The sequence below is a fragment of the Amblyomma mixtum genome, chromosome 10 (assembly GCF_055824585.1).
Source record: "Amblyomma mixtum isolate Tamu chromosome 10, ASM5582458v1, whole genome shotgun sequence".
Classification (NCBI taxonomy): Eukaryota; Metazoa; Arthropoda; class Arachnida; order Ixodida; family Ixodidae; genus Amblyomma; species Amblyomma mixtum.
Genome location: NC_143021.1, coordinates 116,461,025 through 116,474,758, shown reverse-complemented (window position 1 = coordinate 116,474,758; position 13,734 = coordinate 116,461,025). Strand labels below are relative to the sequence as shown.

Below are 13,734 nucleotides of genomic sequence, written 5' to 3'. Positions count from 1 at the left end.
CTTTTCTTTGGCATTGCCTTGGTCCTTTGTTCGGACTGTCCTTCTTAGCACTTTCTCTGCCACGGAAACGAGCAAAGGTGTCGGATAGCCTGCTTTTCTCAGGCGTGTTGCCTGCAGATGGAAGCTTTCTTGCATCTTGTGGCTGCATGATTTCTTTATGGCCTGCTCAAAAGATGACATGGCCATATTTCGTTTGATCAGCTTGGAATGGGCAGAGTCATACGGTAGTAGGCCTTTCTCATTGCGCGTTTTGATTGTGTCCCAGTTCCTTCGTAAGCGCAACAATGCACGAGAATCCAGTGCGAGTCGGCTGAAAATTCGGCTGGGGTGATAGACACGCCTTCAAATTGGTAGGCCGTGTTGGCTGCTTGGAGGTCAGGGAACGGCTGCGGCGCAGGCGGCGAAGCCGGGCCGCGATGGCCGCGGGTGTGGCGAAGAACGAAGCAGTGCGTCGCGCGCTAGGCTTAGCACGTCGGCGGCGTGGAGCCGCAGAAAAAAGGACTAAAACACTCAAAAGTGGTCCGAATTGGGCTCCGCTAGGTGTCAAACGGATCTCCTCACCTTCACGGATGCGTTGGTGAAGTTTCGCAAAGAAGGGTGATGAAGTCTGGTGAAAAGGAGTCAGAAACCACGGAGCCCATGCGAGGCACGTCCGTTCAGCTCCGCGTCCGAGTAGCGTCCTTGCCTTTTTGCCTCCTCGTCATAGAGATGCGTCGGCTCTGGCTTAAACCTAGCTTGAGAGCCAGTTCTAACTTTTTGTCAACTCCATACTTTCTGCCGTCGAGAGATCGGATAGATCCGAGACAAAACAAAAAGAAACAGGGAAATGAATCCTGGCACTTAACATTGTCGCGATCTCTCCGAGAACACTCGGGCCGAAACATGGACCAGGTGACAGATGTACCCACATAAACACACATTTAATACACCCTACGCGACACAAGCACTAGCAAACGAAACTAACTAACAAAACTAACACAAAACACAGACTTCCAATACAAACAGGCCGGGAACACTCAGTCTACTAGCGTTGGGCGTTCGGGCTCACAGTTCGATATTGCTGATGCGTTGCATGAGTCCAGTCAGTGGCATCTAGGTAGCCGGCGTCGAGGTGGCGTTCGAAGTACTCAGGCTGGCGTCGCTGGCGGCGTCGTTACTGCGTCGTGCAAGCTCCCGGTGCAAGCGCCCTTGGAGGCGTTGCTGGCGATGTTGGCGTAGAGGGCACCACTGGGATGGGTGGCAACAACGCTGGAGGCACCTCTGGCCGTAGCAGGTGGTTCCGTCAACCGTTGACTCCCCGGAACGGGCTCAGGAACGGCAGGAAGCCTATGATGCGACGCCGTAGAAGTCGAGATCACCGGAGCAGTAGCCGGCGTTGCTCTCTTCCAGCCGAGGTGTTCCTGACCCACCGGAACCTCCGCTTCTCTGTTCTTCCCCACAATGCCACGCTATCCCTGGCGTTTTTATAGCCTTGTCGTTGGTACACGTCCTTGTCTTCGTCGTCATCATCTTCTCTTCGCCACCGATCAACTCTTCCCTCCTCGCCGAATACTTTTTCTTCATCTTCTTCATTGTTGCATTAATACACCTCATGCTTATCATCACCCTCTTCGTCTTCTCCAGATTTTAGTTCAAAATTCTATTTCCAATTTCCTAATATATGTGACAATGAGGAAGTAGGCTCTGACGAGAGTGAAGTCGCTGAACACACAGTAACGCCAGGGAAAGCGAAAAGCATGGCGGAGGTGTTCAGGGAGGAGCAAAGGCAAGATGTGACTTTACAGAAGGCATGGAAAGATGCTCAAGCAGGCAAGAGAGGTATGTCGGTAGTCGAAGGGCTTCTCTACCACACAGATAGAATAGTGAGCCAGTTGGTAATGAAGATTTTACAGCCCAGGTCCCGGCGTGCTGAGGTCCTTCAGACTGCACATGAATCGAGCTAGGGAGGCCATTTGGGGTTTCGGAAAACAAAGGAAACAAAGGATAGAATAAAGTATAGCTTTTTCTGGCCAGGGCTGCAGGAAGTTGTAAGGCTGCACTGCGATAGTTGTTACGGCTGTCAGACGCGATCAGACCTGCGCGGGGCGGATAACGTGCCTATTCAACTGCTGGTAAGGCCCCGCTATCCCTTTGAACAGGTGAATATTGATGTAATCGGACCGCTGGAGCCTCCGTCAGGAAGCCTCCACCATTGATCTGTGCACTCGCTGCCCGCAAGTGGTTTGCCTTGGCTCCCTCAGTGCCATGTCTTCCTACGACGCCCTCCAGACGGTGTTCAGCAGGACCGGTGTGCCGGAAGTAGTCGCGTCGCACTGCGGCAGGAATTTCACCGCGGAGCTCACAAAAAAGTTTCTGGCAAAACTGGGGTGTTCGCCAAGATTTTCAACCCCGGGCCGCCCGGAAAGTAACGGGGCACTATAGCGCTTCAATAGAACTTTTAAGAACATGTTGGATAATGTTATACAGAAAGAGGGCAGGAATTGTGATAGGTACGTCCCTTTCCGTCTGTGGGTCTACAGGGAGGTGCCCAATGAAACGACCGGGCTGGTCCCTTTCCAAGTGCTCTACGGGCGGCAACCGACGGGCCTGTTATCTATTCTGATGCGCTCTTGGACACGCGAAACGAACTTGCCACCAGCATTGGCGACGTCTCCCGCAGAGTACTTGAGGCAGCTGCAAGCGCACTTACGGCAAGCGGCGGAAGCGGCGGAGCTGATCGGAGGAAGAAGGCAGCAGAACGTGTATGCCCGCCAGTATAATCAGCGTGCTCGCATCAAAAGCTTCTGGGTTGGGAAAGCGGTGTTCGTGTTTGATAATCAGCGTGGAGGGAAAATGCTCCCAAGATGGAAGGGGCCAGGTACGGTCACCGGCATGCACCTCGACCATTCCTACTTTTTAGAAATGCCTGAATGGGTAAAAAGCTTGTTCATGCCGGGGAACTTCGCGCATATCAGAGCAGGGTAATGGCGCTCAGCGTCACGTTTGAGCTGAACGACGCGTTCGGAGAAGTTGAATGTGCACCTCGCCCAACGAGTTGCCAGCCAGGAACCGATATGCCCTCTGCGGACCGCCCACATGACCGCCCACACGTAGGAGAGAGACCGAAGTGCGATTAAAGACATATTTAAGAGGTACCGAGACCTGTCTGACGACAAACCCGGGGTGGCTAAAGTAAAAGAGCTCGATATAATCCTGGCAGAAAGTTTCGCGCCTAGAGTGTCGAATGCGTACCGGGTGCCAACAAGCTTGAGAGGCGAGGTGAGCAAGCAGGTAGATGAGCTGCTGAATCTCGGCTTAATCGTCCGCTTAATCAGCACGCCCATCCCGTCGTCTGTGTATGAAAACAGGATGGCACAATAAGGCTATGCGTAGACTCATGCCTTCTCGTGATTATTGGGTTGTGTGATATCCATTGGAGTGGTTTTGATGCTGGCATTATATTCTTACGGCGAGTCATTAACTTCTTGGAATTGTGATGGCCTGTTTGTATTTAAAGCTCTGCCGTTTTCATTAAAAATTTCTTTCAGTCGTTAGTTCAGCGCAAGTCCTGTTGTTTGTGTCTCTCTGTTGTCCTTGTTTTTTGCGCCGGAGGAGGTGGTGGAGCGATCGCGGCTTATCCGTTTTTTCAGCAGCGTCCGGACGCGGTTGTTTCTGCGACGCGCTTCTTTTCTTTCCGCTGACCTTTTTCTCTTTCCGCTGACCTTTTAATTCTCCTCTATCTGCACGCGGCAGCGGTGGTGGCTCGGCTCGAGCCAGTAGGAAGGCCCGTGCAATTTCCTTTTAATCCTTCTCCCAGTCACAACAACATATATTACTTTCCTTAAAATAAAGACCCTTCAACTCCTCCCCTCCTCGTCCTCCGCAAAGCGCTCGCCTGCGCTGGCCGCAACGCCCTGGCCATTCTCGGAGACTTCAATGCCCCCCATACCAGCTGGGGTTACTCGCAGAACGTCCGCAAGGGCCACTCACTTTGGACTTTCGTCCAGAACGAATGCCTTTCTGTGCTTAATGACTTCGCTTGCTCCACCAGGATCGAATCCAGTGTCCAACGAGGCACTAATCCAGACCTTGCACTCGCCAAAAATGATACCGATCCCACAAGGATTAATACAGGGGTCTGCCTCGGTAGCGATTACTACATCCTCTGCACAACTTTCCTTCTCTCTCTTGCTCGTTGCTCTGCTCGTCTTACCCAGATAGTTGACTGGGTCCGCTGCGGCTCCACTCGTCTGTCTACTTCCTCTTCTGCTCCTATCACCCATCTCTCAGCCTGGACTGAGACCCTATTGGCGGACGTGCGCACTGCCACATCTACGCCCCCTGCAGCACCACACTCCACTACGGCAGACAGCCGAGTGCTGCAAATTTTGGAGACTTATCACGCTGTCCTCCGCCGCTGGCAGGCCCAGAAACACAGTCGCCGCCTGCGCCTCCGTTTGGCCCAGCTGGCATCGGAAATGGAGGAGCACTACTGCTCTCCTCTACGGCAACAGTGAGGCTAGGCGTGCGATCGAATGTCCGGCAACTTGAGCCTCCACGACGCGTGGTCGCTTCTCAGGGTGCTGCTAGACCCGACGCACACCAAAGCTTCCGAGCGCAAGGACATCTCCCACCTCCTTCACTCCTCCCCACTCTCCCATACTGACTTCATGGCGGCCCTCAGGAACTGCTACCTCTGCACCGACCCCCTGTTCCTTTTCCCACCTACTGCGGCTCCGCCAACCACGATCTTGATGCGGACATCTCTCTGGGCGAGGTTCGTGCGGCGCTACTCAAGCTCCGCACCACCTCGGCCCCGGGGGCTGACTGCATCGCTAACAAAGCACTCCGGAACCTAGATACCCCCTCCCTCGAAGCGCTTACTAACCTTATCAATACACATTTGCAGGCTGGCACTCTTCCCTCTTCGTGGACCCATGTACGTGTTTCTTTCATCCCCAAACCAGGCAAACCCGGTCCTAGAACACCTCCACCCCATCTCTCTCATCTCCTGTATCGGCAAGCTGTTTGAGCATGTTATCCTGGCCCGCCTGCAGACTTATCTGCCTGACCAAGGCATGTAACTAGAATTCATGTTCGGCTTTTGTTCCCAATTGTCCCCCCAGGATGTCATGCTCCAGCTTTCTGAGAATGTCCTACACCCCTCCCACCACAAACGCACTCGAGCTGTCCTGGCGCTGGACCTTACCAAAGCATTCGACAATGTACATGACCCTGCCATTTTGGACGCTCTCTCCTCCCTCCATTTCGGACCCTGAGTTCATGCTTAAATCACTGCTTTTCTCGCCTGCCGCGCAACCGAAATCTCGCCAATGCATACGTCAAGCAATGGCGCTCTGCTTGCTTACTTCCGGTGGTCGCAGACACATGTGCGAAAAGTGAGTGCGATTCACTGCGGTGCGCTGTTGCGAACGGCGTCGCAACGTCCGATCGCAGCTCGTCGCCTGCGTGCAACTTGCTAGATGTCAACGACGAGCCGCGCGCGGCAGACGCAACGACGGGAAACGGGAGCCAAAGCGAGCGCGGAGAGCGGGAGCGTCATGATGGTGTACAGCGCGCTCCTCAGGGCGCTCGGGGCCGAGCCACGCCGGGCCGGCCTGCCAGCCTTGATGCCGGCCGCCGGCGAGTGAAAAACGCGCTTGTATTGTTTGTTCACACTTATAGCAAGCCCTGGGATAGATGCATGTCAAAAATGCATCACTTCTGACGGTCGTTGGCCAATACCGAGCTGATCGTAAAAGTGATGAATGCGATACTAGCAAATTTCATCCCATATGGTGCTGCTGCGGCGCTTCGCCTGCCGCCTGCTAGCTCCGTTGCTGAAGGCGTCGTGGAAATCGAATATATATTCTATTATGGGACGAGTTCGCAGTAAAGCGATGTGAAGAGTAGGCGTTTTGATATAGCGCAAGCGACTTCCGAAGCGCCGTCAGCCGCCGCTTCGATGCGAAACCGTTAGGCCTAGCGACGACTAGGGCAGCCTGGGACCAGCGCGCAGTTCATCGTCCGGCGTTGCCGCAGTCGGTGTCGTTGCCGAAAGTTCCACTTTTGAACAGACATGTTGTCTGTAGAGGGCTAGCATGCGCCATGTATGTTTATTCCCCCGTCCCCCTCCTTTCTTCGCGGCTAAGGAAGGGGGGGCTTCGTCGTGGAGCGGGCCCCAGGGAGATATGGGGATGCGCGCGGTCTCATTAGGAGCGCCCATCTTTCTGTCGCCTTTGGTGTCGCCGCTGCAGAACCCGGAGAGCCCCTGGCGGGGGGGGGGGGGGGGCTGCGAGGAGAGCAGCAAAGCGGGCTCACCCAAGCCTCCCATTGTCCCCTTTTGGGGAAGGACGCGTGTTCCTCGCCTTTGTGCCAGTGTACAAAGAACCAAGAGCATAAAAAGGTCAAGCCGCCGTTTCATCTTACGCCGACAGCTCACCGTGGCTTCACAAACACCACTTGCGGCCCAATTAAGTTTCGGACGCTTCGTTCGGAGGTTCGACCGCTTTATTTTTGAGAAGAGAACACTGCCGAACGAAGCGGGGTCTGGTGCGTCCGGATGAATGGGAGCTGTGGGCGGCGGTGCAGCTGGCTGGCGTCCGGGATAGCCCCGAGGCTCGACGACAACGCGGGCTCAAGAAACTGGCCGCGCGCAGAAGACGCCGCCGCACAGGACGAGCACTGCCACCTGCTTAATTGGGGACAGTGGCGGCCGCTTGACTTATGTCGCCGCCCCGACCCCGGAGTACAACTGGTGGCTTCGGCAGTCCATTGTGATCCGACTCTTATCGGAAAGTGGATCTGCGCTCCCGGGAGATGTTTGCGACAGTCGCAGCTGGGTTGGGGCCGACAATTGCCCTAGTGCCGGGAAGCGTCAAGGTCACGGGTACTGGGGAGACAGACGTGGGAGTGTCTTGTTATGTTGGTTTGTGTGTTTTGCTTCTTCCTCCTTAGGGGAGAGAGTTGGTCTGATATAGTGGGAGTGTTTTGCTATGTGGTTTGTAGGTATTTTGCTGTTCTTTCCACAGGGGAGAAAGTTTGTTTAATACGGTGGAAGTGTGGGGCGGGGCACGTAACCCGGGGGGCCAATCCGTATGTGTGTTAATTCTCGGAATGTACGGTGTTTTAAGGGAAAATGATGCCCTTTTTACAATATGTACATTTGAGAGAGAGTTATGTGCCTTAAGGAAGTTGGAGGGCGGACCACGCGGCTAAAAACCAATCGTGTTAAGGGTTTGACACGATTGGATGCTGATGAATGTGGGCCGGGCCCATGTGTGTTTAAAACTGGGTCCCGGAGCCCGGAAGAGAGGTTCTGGGCTACGGAGTTAGATGTAACGCATCTTCGGCTATGCCGAGTAGGGGCCTCCCCTAAATGTTAGCCAGTTCCGTGTTGTTGTGGTGCTCACTGCTCAACTTGTATATATATGTAAACTATTGTATATAAAGCTTCAATTTATATCCCCTGCAAGTTCTCTGTTGTTTGCAAGTATCATCTCCTATAGACCTTCAGCCTTCAAGTAATAACAAGCCGTCTCCGACGGGGCACCCCTGGTGCAGAAGAAAGAAGAGAAAAAGAACCTATTCGCTTTTTGGTAGAAGAAGGAAGAGCGAAACTTTACTTTGTCGTTGCTCGAATCTAGGAAACATCATCTCTGGTAGAATGGCTGTTTTGTATTTCCTTGTGCGAACGTCAAGTACGCCGAGCATGCCGGCCGACCGGCCTGGATCACGTCTGCCGGCGTCATAAAAAATGAGCTAGAGAGCGTTCTTGACGTAAATAATAAGCCCTAGGCCAAGAAATGTGAAAAATGTGTCATTTTTGAGGATCGCTGACCAATACTGAGCTGCTGGTAAAGGTAACAACTGTGATACGAGCAAATTTCTGGCCACAACCGCCTTGCAGCTGCCGCTGGCCCTACGTTGGGGTCCGACTCGCCTGGCGCCCGCTCGCTTCGCTGCTGAAGGAGTCGCGGAAAGTGACCGTACTATTACTTTATTGTGAGATGAAGCTGTTGACTGTAAAGCGATGTGTAGAGTAAACCTTTTATTATAGCTCAGGCGACTTCTGAAGCGCCGGCCGCTGTGGCTTCGACGCGAAACGAGCTATAGGCCTAGCGACAACCACGGCAGCCAGGCAGCAGCAGAGCTCGTCGCTCGGAGAGCCCGCGAGCGATGCCGTTGCCGAAAGCTCCCAACATAAGCAGGCATACTTTGTCGCTGCTCGAGTATAGCTGGCAGTCTTTCTGATGACGATCGGTGCGGCGCGCCGGCCAAGTTTTGGCACATATGTGTCTCCTGCTTGCTGCTCGAACGGCATGGATCCGGAGCTCGAAGCGCGGCTGCGTGCAGCCACACATGAGATGGGCTTTGAGCCTTTCAGTACACGCCATACCGAGACCCACAGGGCGACGACAGCAGCGATATATATAATTCTAGTACACTATAGCAGCGACTCGTCGGCGCAGCTAGGAAACTCGCAAAGGCGGGCGCCAAGATTTGACGAGAACACGTGCTTTTGTGAGCAGACGGATTTCCTTCCTTACCGGAAGTACCACATTAATTTCAAGAAATGCGCTGGTTTCTTACCTCTGTATACGTGTGTTTTAAAAAATAATAAGCAATCAATAAAATAGTATTTCAAGGAGCATCAGTGCTCATTTTCAAATGAAATATTGCAAAAATTGCGCGTGACGTCATTTGGCAGAGCCCAGTCCATGGCCAAGGCTGCCCAGTTTACGTCATGTGGCAGAGGCGGGTAAAAACGCGCGGTGAGGTGTCGCCCTAATCGGCTGTGAGCGGCAAGTTTGAAAAATTGTAAATGATTGGTTCCACGCGCAGCTTTCTGAATCAGACTAGAATACTCGCAGAGAACACCTATACAGAGTTGTTGCAATAAAATATGACTGAAGAAACCATTTAAGAGTCCCTTTAAGTAAGGGTCATCCGATTTCAGAATGAGATTCTTAACCGTCTTTACCATACGTTCGACTTCCCCATTGCCCTGAGGGTGCCTCGGACTAGACGTGACGTGACGGAAACCATACAGTTTTGCAAATTGCTCGAAGTCTGCATTGACAAATTGGGGACCATTGTCGGTCACCACACACTCAGGAATACCATGTCTCGCAAAAATGCTCTTCATGCGGCTTATCACAGTAGCAGACTGCGTTGACGGAAGAAGGGCGATCTCTGGGTATTGAGAATGATAATCTAAGACAAGATATTGCCGTCCCTGAATTTGACACAAATCCACCCCTACTCTCTCCCAAGGAAAAGAGGGTGTTGGCGATGCAATCATCGGTTCGAACTGTTCTGGCGCATGCATCGCGCAAACGTTGCACTGTTTCACAAAACACGCTATTTCAGTGCTAAGTCCCGGCCACCAGATAGAACCTTTAGCCAGACTGCGGCATCGCGAGATGCGTTGGTGACCGTCATGCAGCTTGCTTAGTGCTTCTTTTCGAAGGGACTGAGGAATGGCCAGCCTCACGCCATTCAGCAGCAATCCATTCACCAAAGTAATACATGTACGATTCTGCCAGTATGGCACAAGATAACAGGGAACATTTTGTTTTTTAGGCCACCCTTTTTTGCAGACTATGAGCAGTTTTCGACACACTCCGTCACTGGCTTGTCCTTCTCTTACTCTTGCAAGGATTTCATCGCCTGTTTCTAAGCCCAATAAACAAGCTTTCGAGTAAGCTGTCACCTCTGAGACAGTCAAGCAGCTTTCCACTTTCGTACGGGCTAACGGCGAACGTGAAAGAGTGTCGGCAGTGGTTAGCGATTTGCCTGGAATATATACTACGGAAAAACTGTACCGGATCAGACGCAGTCGGAAGCGTTGAATTCTGGGCGGCATAGCATCGATTGCCGTGGGACCCAACAGCGATACAAAGGGCTTGTGGTCCGTTTCGAAAACAACTTCCAGACCACGTATATACTCGTCAAACCTTTCCGCTGCCCAAGTCAACGCCAGCGCTTCTTTTTCGATCTGGGAGTACCGTTGCTCAGTTTTGGTGAGCGAACGAGAAGCGAATGCGACTGGTCTACGTTGCGGTCTTTTTGCTTTTGGAACAAAACTGCTCCCAGACCGAAAGATGATGCGTCAGCTGAAAGAGTGGTTGGTAGCGAAGCGTCGTACATAGCCATGCATTGCGCTGAACAGATAAGCTCTTTGAGTTCTTGGAACGCTTTTTCCTGACTGCTGCCCCAGCCCCAGTCCCCTATCCTTGTTGAAAAGAACGCGCATGGGAGCCGTCACTTGAGCTAAATTCGGCAGGAAGCGGCCCAAATGATTGGCCATGCCCAAAATGCTTCTAAGCTCGGTTACGTTGTTCGGTGGCCTCAAATCTTTGACAGCATCGACCTTCGCCGGACCAGGATGAATGCCTTCTTCATAAAGAATATGACCTAAAAACCGTAGTACTTGCCTTACTCCAAATAAACATTTCGCTTTGTTTAAGGTCACATTTGCCCTTGCTAGGCGTGTGATCACTTCATTTAAACGCTCATCGTGTTGAGCTTTGCTTTTGCCAAACACTAGGACATCGTCCATAACGTTAACGACCCCCGGCAGGCCACCTAGTATCTCAGACATCCTCTTTTGAAAGTATTCCGGAGCGGAGGTAATTCCAAAAGGTAGACACGTGAAACAGTATCTACCGAAGGGTGTTAAGAACGTGGTTAGCTCTTCCGAGTCTTTACTGAGTCGTACCTGGTGGAAACCCGAGTTGGCGTCGAGGTTTGAAAACCATTTTGCTCCTGACAGAGATCCTAGAGCTTGATCCACAGTTGGCAATGTAAAACGCTCTCGCACTACGCATTTGTTTAATTTTGTGATGTCTACGCAGACTCTCAGGTCTCCTGAAGGCTTCACAACCGGAATTATACCGGCACACCATTCGGTGGGGCCATCCACTTTTCTGATTATGCCTGAACGCTCCATTTTATCTATCTCGCGCTTCAGGGACTCCCTCAGAGGAATTGGTACCCTGCGTGGAGCGCATATAGCATGCGGGATAGCGGCAGGTTGTAGTCTGATGGTGTACTGCCCCGGCATCGTGCTTAGAGTGCTGAACATTTCTGGAAAAAAATTACCGACGATTACGTTACTTCCTAATGCGAAATTTGAGCGCAGCAAATAAGCTGTTTCACCTTTTCGATAGTGAGTCAACCCCAGCTGCGGAGTTGGTTTCAGGGACAACGCCGCCGATGCCGACACAAACAATATGATACCCTCGCTTCCGCAGCGCTAAGAACCAGGTCTAGCCATGGGAAGGTGGTCACGTATTCGTCGACGTGCCGGGGCCTACGTGAAATAACCGGCGCGTCGGCATCTGAAGAGCACCCTATCCGCCACACAAGAACAGGGGGGGGGGGGGGACCCTTTCCTCCTCTTTCGGCATGGCGGCGACGGTGTTCTATGCAGTCACGTTATCTTGACTCTCTAGCGGCGTCAGCGGCATCCAGCGGTATCAGTCGGTCGTTATCAGTCGGTCGCTGCTAGCGCTGGGGGGATGAAAGGGGGGCGGAGCTGGTTACGAGGCCGACGACGACGCGAAACCCAGGAACGGACGCCAAAGAGCTGCGCTCTAAAACGAGCCTCGTACTGTAGGTTTCGCGACTCGACCGCGTCAGCAAATTTAATTACACCTAAGGCCTCAAGCGCTGGTAACCCCAGAAGGACATCACGTAACGGACTGACGACGTAGCATGTTTGATACACGGTTTTTCCTTTCCATGCGATCTCTGCTACGAATTTGCCTAGTATGTTAAGCTTACTGCCTCCTGCACCCTGCAAAACTTCAGTTTTTTCGAGTCGGGATGGTAATCCCGGAAACGTTGACGATAACACTGACACTTCAGCACCTGAGTCAACCTTTGCAAATATGGGCACAGAATTTATGCACACCTGAAAAAAATCGAGCTTTTCTGCATGCGTCTACTGCTTCCACGAAAGTCTCTCCAGATTCGTGGTTGACTGCGGAAACGCGTACCTTTCGCTGAGCGGAAGCCGTCCCTTTCTTCAAGCAGGCCTTTGCGAAATGTCCCTTCTTTTAATAGTGGAGACACTTGGCAGCTCTGGCTGGGCACGCCGTCCTAGGGTGGGCGTCGCAACAGCAGAAAGAGCACCGTCCCTCCGGCGGTCGTCGCGCATGGGGCGGGTGCACTTGCAGACGTCTCCTGTGCCTCTGTTGAACCACAGCGTCCACACTGGCGTCTTGGTCACAAAGTTCCGATGACTGCTGGCTCTGCTGTCCTCGTAGAGTACACTGCTGCTGTTGGACGCTTTCCTTTAGGCGAGCCTTCGCCAGCGCCGAAGCCAACGTGAGGTGCGAATCCCTTTGTAAAGCTTCTGAGAGCTTTGCGTCGCGGAGCCCGACAACCAGTCTATCTCGGATCATCCTTGTCTTTAGTTCACCGAAGTCGCAACGGTCCGCCAAGCCATGTATAGCGCAGTAACGAACTGGTCTACCGACTCGCCTGAAATTTGTGTACGTCTGTGAAAACAGGCGCTTTCGTACACGAGGTTGCTCTGCTTTACAAAGTGCCCGTCGAACTTTTTCTTCACGGTTTCATAAGTCTTCGCGTCTTCGTCGGATAGTGAAAATGTCCTGAGTATTTCCCGAGCTTGCTTTCCCATCGTGTACAGCAGCATGCGTACCTGAGCCTCCCCGGAGCATTCGTTGAGTCCCGTTGCATATCGGTAGTCGTCGAAGTGCTCTATCCACGCCGGCCACTCTGACGTGCAGTCAAAGTCCAGCGGTGGCGGTTGCTGGAGCCCATGCAGCCGCATTGAAGGCGTCTCCGACATCGTAGAAGGTGTCTACGAAGGCGTCTTCGACATCGAGGATAGAATGAGCCTCGCTCAGTGGGAAGGCTCTTCACCAGCTGACACCATGTCGTGTTAAGCCGGGGGGCGTAGCCGAACGCGCGCCTGATTGCTGTCCGAGGAAGCAGTCCAGACACCGTGTACCGAAGCGATGAAAGAAGCCCCCTTTATTATCGCACTCATCTTTTATACACTCGCGTCACATGACCACAGATCCGCTTTCGCAGTCGCAGCTGACGATTCCTGCTGACGTCACGCAAGCATGAACAAACGATCGCAGCACAATATCTACTTCACATGACCAAATAACCTTAAACTCATCACTCGCTAAATTACAGACCTGGTGTTCCACGTCTCAAATGGCTATCAACACCAAAAAAAAAAACAGTTGCAATGACTGTAAGTCGAAAGAAAGAACCGCTAACTTTTAAATACCAAATCGGAGATCATTATCTAACGACAGCGTCAAGTTTTAAGTACCTGGGAATAATAATCACGCCTGACCTTAGTTGGAACCAGCACATAGACTATATTAAAAATAAAGCAATGCAGCGACTAGGATATCTAAGAAGAACCCTCGGAAAATCCTCACCTCAAATAAAACTACTAGCATACAAGACATACATTAGACCGATTTTGAAATACGCAGCCATCGTATAGGACCCTTTCACAACAACAAACATAACGAAACTAGAAAACGTTCAGCGTAAATCAGCGAGATCCATTTACAACTGCTATAGTGGGCGCATGTCCCCCACCAGTCTCTTACAGACTGCTAACTTAGAAACACTGGAATCACGCCGGTATCATGAAAGATTAAAGTTTTATTATTTACTGTACAACGAAAAAGCACCAATAGGCAAAAACCGATATATTCAACCCTGAAATGCGCGTACGACCCGATAATTCCACAA

The 13,734-nt window shown here is 52.2% G+C and overlaps 1 pseudogene; it reads right to left on the bottom strand.

Moving 5' to 3' along the window:
- Positions 1–11,861: 11,861 nt before the first annotated feature.
- On the bottom strand, positions 11,862–12,903 carry LOC149326740 (uncharacterized; annotated as a pseudogene).
- Between the last annotated feature and the right edge of the window lie 831 nt (positions 12,904–13,734).